The sequence below is a fragment of the Sciurus vulgaris genome (genome assembly GCF_902686455.1).
Source record: "Sciurus vulgaris genome assembly, chromosome: 17".
NCBI lineage: Eukaryota > Metazoa > Chordata > Mammalia > Rodentia > Sciuridae > Sciurus > Sciurus vulgaris.
In genome coordinates this window covers 42586788-42594205 of record NC_136478.1, presented here as the reverse complement: position 1 = coordinate 42594205, position 7418 = coordinate 42586788, and the positions used below count along the sequence as shown (strand labels likewise).

The following is a 7418-nucleotide window of genomic DNA, read 5'->3' as shown; positions in this document are numbered from 1 at the left end:
TCCCTTTGTTTCTATTCATTTAATTCAAAGCGAAACAACTCAGCATGCAAAACTAAAATTAGCTGGGGAAAAAAAAAGGTGTAAGTGAATAAACAGGCAGATCCATTAGAGTCGATGGGTTATCGGATCCCTTGCCACTCCTCAGACAGCGGCCTATTAAAACTGGTAATGTCCGCTGCCGGTGACGCCCCCGGCAAAGAAAGAAGGCCGAGGCAGGCCTATTTCACATGCATCAGACACAAGAATTAAATAGACCAATGTTCCCTAAAAGACTGAAGTACATCTCTTTCTGACGTTCATCTCAGGCAAAAATTCATTGATCTCAGTATGTCCCTTGGCAATTATAAAATATTAAATCCAAGTCACACTTTTCTAGTTGGCTTAATTTTTTTCTCTTTTCACAGCTTTCTATTTGATCAATTTTAACAAGTTAGAAATAGCATCTAATAATAAAAAGTACAGAGTTTAAAAGTTTGTTCTTTTGACACTCTTTCCTTTTTATTTTGTTTTGGGTTTGAGTTAACTCTGGGTTCCATAAAATGACTTGAGTGCTATTTTAACAAACAGAAAGAAGTGAGCCAGAAGGTTCTTTATGGAGAATGATATTCATTAGGAGGCATTGGATGACAAGGACACAGCCTGGCTTTAAAGACTTTTTTTTTTTTTTTTTTAAGCACATGCCCAAACAGCCTTCTTATTGTTTTGTAGTCATTAATGTTCCCCTATTTCAAAGTTACCATGTGGTGTAATCTGGGAGTATCTTGTAGGGCTAGAGGTTTGAATATGCTCCACTGAGGTTTACAAAAGATGTGTATCCCTTTCCCAATTTTTATGCATATGTAATTTTTAGCGTTTGATGTTTGTTAATTCAGAATATAACATAAATGCTAGCACAGACACATAAAAATGCAGAATTTGGGAGACTATTTTCATTAGAATATCAATATGGGAATCGTCTGGGGAAAATATTGTGTAACAGTAACTTTACTCCCCAGTTTTCCTGGTCATAAATTATGAGAACATTCCCCCAAATTGAAGAACCCATTTTTATACTATATAGAATAATTTTATATGAAATAATAAATTCTTTTAAAAAACAAAATCTGGGAAGATTTACCCCCCCCCCACACACACACATTTGGGTTTTCCTATGGGAACAGACATTTGTTAATGTCTACCAGATACCCATTCTTTATTAAATGTTTTATATGTTCATTATTTCATTGAACTCTTCCCACAAATCTGTGAGATCGCGGTTTTGTCTCCACTTTTCACATAAGGAATTCAAGGGTCCCGCGATCCAGCAACTTCCCTCTCTCCCCAACCAGGCTGGTCCTTGGGGAGTTTTGAACAGCAGAATCAGAAAGAAAAGGAGAGGGAAAGGTCAGGTTCAAGAGGGCGGGGCCTGGGGAAAGGCGCCTCAGAGAGTTGGAAAGACAAGAACTTGGGCATCTGGGACAGGATTAAGAAGCAGTGCTGTGGTCTGTGTATCACCTTCAGAGTGTTTCAGGAATGTCAGGGTTGGACTGACCTTACTTTGAAATTACATGTGGGTGGACGGATTGCGTTCCTTTGTCTGAGACACTGCCCTGAGATCGGACCGTCTGGGTGATGGCTTTATGAGTGGCCAATTATACACATTTCAAAGAGAATTCGAAATCAAGTTTTGAAGGCTCCAAGTCTGGTGGCTTCTGGGCTCCTAATAGGCCTCGCCTGGACTTCTATAGCAGCCTCAGGTACAGAATTTGCTCTTTGTGGCTGCCACTGTCATTGTCTTCCTATTCCTGCTTTTGCCTGCTCATTCCTGGGTCTCTGTCTCACCATGCAATGATCATGAATTGCATTTCCTTTCTGAGGGGAAAAGAACTTGATCCCTTGAGGAGATGACTAGTGCTCTTGGGGCCCAAATTCTGCCTTGAGCCATCTGTCACAGGGAACTGCTTCTTGGGATGCTAAGGCAAGGCCAGGAGGACTCATCCAGCCCTGGGCCTCCTACTCCCGCGGTAGTGTTTTCTCTGAGTCATCGGCTCCCTGAAGGTCTGCCCCCCGATGTGCCTGCTGGGACCCCTTTTACCACTCCAGTGCCTGGAACATGGCCTGTCATGGAATTGGTGTCTGGGCAGGATGGATGGGTGGGTGGATGGAAGGAAGGAAAGGTGGTGGATGGATGGACAGAAGGACTGGAGGATGGTTGATCGTATTTCATAAACTCATGTCATTTACTGAATATGTTAACCTCCAAGGAGCATAGCATGTTTGAAAGACCTAAGAAGGAAACTTTGCACAAAGAAATGTGATCCAAAGTTAGGATTTCTCAAGGCATGTTCTTTTACCTGTTTTGAGTGGTCCATTCACTTGGGTCCCTGGGCCCCATCCCAGACCTATTCACACAGAAATATGCCTTTTTGCTAGACATCCCAGGAGATTCTAGTGAATTGCCATGTTTGAGGCCACTGCTTTATCGTTTTCTTTTCTTATTAGTGTATTTTAATTGTACATATAGTGGAATTCCTTGTTACCTATTAGCATGTGCACCCAGTATGAGACGATTGCCCTTTAAAGGTAGGATTTCAGGAGTCAGGCAGGCTGGTCTCCTGGAAGTGGGGTGGAAACTCCTCCCTGGTCTCAGTAGCTGTGACCTCCTTTCTGCTCTACGTACCAGCCAGAGCAGCCCCAGGATCTAGCCCTGTCTCCTTGTCATGAGGTACCCCTCCTGCCACCCGATGGAGATTGTGTTTCTATGCCCCTACCCATCTCTCAGCTGCAGGCTTGCTCCTCACATCCTGGTATCACAGTGCACCTTTGTAGCGTTGTCCTGCTTCCATCTCCCCTGAGTCTGCATTTGTGCATGAGGGTTAGCTACGGAACTATCAAATCCCCCCAAGAAGGGGGCCTAGATGCTCCTTCTCCCAAGATTTCATGCCTTCTTGGAGGAGTTCCTGGCATTTAACAAGTGTGAACTAACAAAGTTTTTTCTTTATTGGTGGAGCCTCAGTTATCTGTAAAATGGGAATATAAACAATAACCTCTTTATCTTACTCAGCAGAGGTCTGCTTGGTCACTACAGATACCTCATAAAAGTGGGGAACTCTTTGCAAGCCTTAAGATGTATAGATATAAAGGTTCTATACACATGTGCACATTTTAACCTTGAATCCTGAAGTACATCTAGGGTGATTTCCTTCCTCTATGGGTGGAACTGGGGGGAAGCTCACATTCCTGAATCTGAAACTGTGTGAGCCTTGGAGGGGAAAAGCCTCTTAGAACTCACTGTACAGTGAAATTCTGCACAGGTTTTGAGAGCTACAGCAGCTCCTCACCTTCTTGTTTTCCCCGGTTTAAATGTTTTGATTTTCTTATTATGTTAGAAATTTGATCTGGCTTGCGATCATTATACCCAAGTACCTGTGTAATAATATAGTGGTGCCTGGTATATAAGAATGGACTGGGGTGTGTGTGTGTGTGTGTGTGTGTGTGTGTGTGTGTGTGTGTTTTCAATGCATATTCAAGGTAGCCAAAATGGTTCACATATTCCCAGCCCATGTTAACATGATGTTCTTTCCTCAGCATAACATGTTTCTGGAAATTCCCAAATCTTTCACTCTGAAACGCAACAATATTGTTATTAAAATGGTTCTGTGTAAAGAACACTTTGGTGAACTTTATTTCCGCCTAACGACATACTCATTTTAAAGGTCATGGTGTTGAGTTGCCAGAGCAGTGACCTGAGAATAACCTTTCTCTGCTACCTGTATTTCTGATCCGTGGTGTTAGCATTCAGAAATGCTCTTTCCCTCTGAGTTTCAGCAGCTAAATAAGTTGCAGCCCCTTCAGCTATACTCATAAAAATTTGCTTCGAGACAACATGGTCTGTTTATTGTGTAATAATCGAAATGGCACTAAATTGCAGTGATTGCTGAACACTTAGGAATTGTATTAACCTCTTAAGTGCTAAGTGGTTTTCTGTCATCTCCCAACTCTGAGGTGCACAGCAAACATGTTTCTGTCACTGGGTCTCCCTCAGTCAGTGCCAGGGGGAAGTAAAACTCCTCAGGCCCAAATCATGCCCTGGTAGCAGGCTGGACACTGCTTACACCCTACTGACCAGATGCGTGTCCTCACCTGAGTTTGTGACATAGGCAAGAGCTGTCCCCTCTTGGGAACCTTGAAAGGGTGGGTTGTATGGTCTTGGTCAGTAAATCCCCACTTGTGTCCCCTGGCTTCAGCGCATTGTGTGTTTTGATGACAGTTGCTTTGTAGTTAGTTCCTTTTGAGAATAGAGTCTCCAAAGAGCAGTGAGGAGAGCTGGCTGGTCTGCTGGAGCTACCTCCTTTGAGAAGCTGATCGCTCTTAGAGATGACAGTCCTGGCCGCCCCTCAGGAGGCCAGGCTGCAGTGTGCAGTGGCCTCCGCGTCCCTGGGCCCTGTCCTGCTCCTGCAAGCGGCAGGCCCGGGAAGGAAGAGTTAACCAGAAATGGAGCGGCGCTGCTCCGGGGCAGGCAGGCTCGCTGCAGAACAGAGCCGCGATCGTGCGAAGGCAAGTCATTTCCCGAAACACTGCAGACACACGGCCTCAGGCAGCCTAAAACCTTTGGAGACCAAAATGGCTCGCAGGGGTTGGAAGTAATAAGGTGTTTTTCCCTTCTTTCTCCTTCACTGAGATTCTGCGAGGTTGCTCTGCATGGCTGGGGAACAATGGTGCTGTTTTTTGTGTTTTCTATGGGTATTAAGATCCATTACGCTGTGACATTTTTAAGATTGGTTATCCTGTAGTTTGGTGTTAAATTGAAGTTGTTTGTTTTGAATTTAATTCTTTCATTTTTCAAATGGAAAAAGGCAGCTCCGTGGTGCGGTTGCGGGGCTGGCTGACTGAAGTGCGTGCCCGAGTCGCTTTTGAGCAGAGCTCTGTGCCATCTCTGGACCTCTGCAGAATAAGCCATGAAAGAACGTGACCTATTTCCCTCCTGGAAAGTCTGTGAGAATCCTTGGAGGCGACTTCCAAAACTAGGAGGTAGGGGTCGGCTCCATTGTATCTCCAGAGAAACAGGATATAAGCTGGGTTTTAACAGAACGTTATATATCCAATCTGTTATGCCTAATGCAGCCTGCATATAATTATTACTACTCTCTGTTTACGACAGCAGCAGAATCGGCTTCCATCCAACAAATGACCCAGCAGCAGTGGGCCAGCAGCCACCGAAATGACATCTGTTAACTCTTTGTCAAATGCCCTCTCCCATCTCCCAAACAGCTCTGTGGTTAATTATGACTTGAGCGTCTGACACAAGTCTTTCGAGTGGATAGACCTGCTTAGGAAAAATCTGGCTCCAAGAAAAGAAATTCCCTTCTCTCTTCCTTCAAAAAGAAAAAAAAAAAAAAAAAGCCATAGCAAATTGTTTTAAAATAAACATTCATTTGGAGTACCAGAATAGGTTGTTGGAATATGTTTTGATTAAACCCTAAGATTACAGGGTTACTGTACAGAGTGGAGTCTAGAGACCCAGCCTTGGTGAAAAAAAAAAAAAAAAAAAAAAAAAAAAATCATATCAAATTCTTGTTAAACCAGAAGAAAGTTTCCATCAGAGGAACACAGGCAGCCATCATTAACCTTCATGCTGGTGAGCCAGGGATCACATGTTTGTATTACCATTATCAACTTGGTTAATGGGGAAAGGCAGTTTCATTGTAATTGGTCACAGGAACTTGAAATGACCAATCTGATAAACCCAGATTTAGGCCCAGCCCAACTAAGGAGGTGCGCTAACACATAGGACCAGATTTCCTTACTGGAGCCTGTGTGCAGCAGCTGGTATCTGCCTCCGGGGCCCTCCTCACCTAGGCTTCCCATTCCTTCCTCCAGCTGCAGTGTTCTTGGCCTTCAGTTTGGGATCCACAGGTCAGGGAGAGAGAGCTGTGAATCTAGTTTTCCAGCTCTCCATTCTCTGACTGCTTGCTGACCCCGGGTTCTTGCTAAATGATGTATAATTGCCTACTAGCTTTTCCATGTGGGGTTCACCAAAGTCTTGGCAGGGAATGCGATTGACCTATCCCCATAGAGCCAGAACTGCTCAAACCTGTTTGGATGCCAGTCCTTGCAAAATCCAGAATGGCCTCCCTGTTCTTGCCCACCTGTGGAGGGCACTAGAGAGTGCCCGCCATGCCTCAGGAGGGCTCCCAGTTCTTCCCAGTCTGGAAGAAGCTCCAGAGAGCTGCATCCTGGCTGCACAGCTGAGCCCCTGTCTGGAGATTGAGGGGAGTCCTGGCAACCTGGAAGATTCCAAAACGTTCAATGTAAGTCCCTAGAGAGTCCTCTGTCTTTGGCAGAACAATACCAAGAATACTGCCCAGGCACAGATGTGACAAGAACTGTCTTCTGATTTAAACAACAAATGGAAATTCATCCCACTTCCAACATTCTTAGCTACTATTTAATTTCCTTTGCCTTTTTTTTTTTTTTTTTTTTTTTTTTTTGCCATGCTGCAGATTGAACCCAGAACTTTTTAAAAATATGTTGGCGGTATCCTCATAGTTGATGCCACCATCATCACAACCAGTTTTAGTGCAAATCAAGGACCCTATAATCCTCCCAAATCCTTTCTTTCCAGAAAAATCCTTTGAGACACCACCTGGAAGGGTTGTGTAGGCTGCCACTGACTGTGCCAAGCTGAGGGGTGTGTGGGCTCAATTCTCGAAAGTCATGAGGGACAGAGGGGTCCCTGAAGGTCCCAGATATGAGCTGCTTGTGTAAGCATTCCTGTGCTGCCTCAGGTATCAATATCTTTGTATGCTGGGGTTTTTAATGTGCATTTGCTGAGGGGTTTTGGAATAGAGAGAGCAACCCTGGAGGTGGCAAGCTTGGGAAAGGAGGATCATCATTTCTGCATGGGCTAATGATCATAACTTGGAAGCCACCAAAATGACCTCTGATCTTGATTCAAAATCACACCTTTTTAGGTGCTTTAGTGTGTGTCTCCAGACCAATCATGAACACATGCCTTGTGAGATAGGTCCTTTCAGTTTTTCTCATTTTAAGCAATTACTTTCTCCAAATAACATAATTAAATTCAAAATAAGTTACATGATGGGAGTCAAATTAGAAGACAATCTTGAAAGAGCACACTGACTGTTCCCTGCTGGCTTTTGACCAGTGAACTATGCTGCAAGATCAGCTTCCTAAACTCCTCTCCATGCACAGCCAGGAGTTGGAGTGAGATTGTATGTGGTCTTGTGCCACCTCGGAGTCCTGGCCCTGGGTCATCTGTGGCTTTGATCCTGCAGACAGCCTCTCCCCACATGACTGGACAAATTGCTTATGTCACCACGGCATGCCCCAGAGTTAAGACCTTGATTCTGAGGAAGGGAGTAGATGGAATTGATTAGAAGTCAGCCCTCTTTGTGTGCTGACCCCACCCCCCACCC

General features: G+C 44.5%; 1 long non-coding RNA gene across 2 annotated transcripts; it reads left to right on the top strand.

Annotated features, from left to right (window-relative positions):
- Nucleotides 1–1597: 1597 nt before the first annotated feature.
- Nucleotides 1598–5383, top strand: LOC306647815. 2 transcript variants are annotated; one of them, XR_013760179.1, is made up of 3 exons: nucleotides 1598–1736; nucleotides 4836–5010; nucleotides 5141–5383. It is a non-coding gene; the product is annotated as an uncharacterized lncRNA (long non-coding RNA). The 2 variants fall into 2 exon arrangements; XR_013760180.1 differs by lacking the exon at nucleotides 1598–1736 and adding an exon at nucleotides 3807–4630.
- Nucleotides 5384–7418: the final 2035 nt, after the last annotated feature.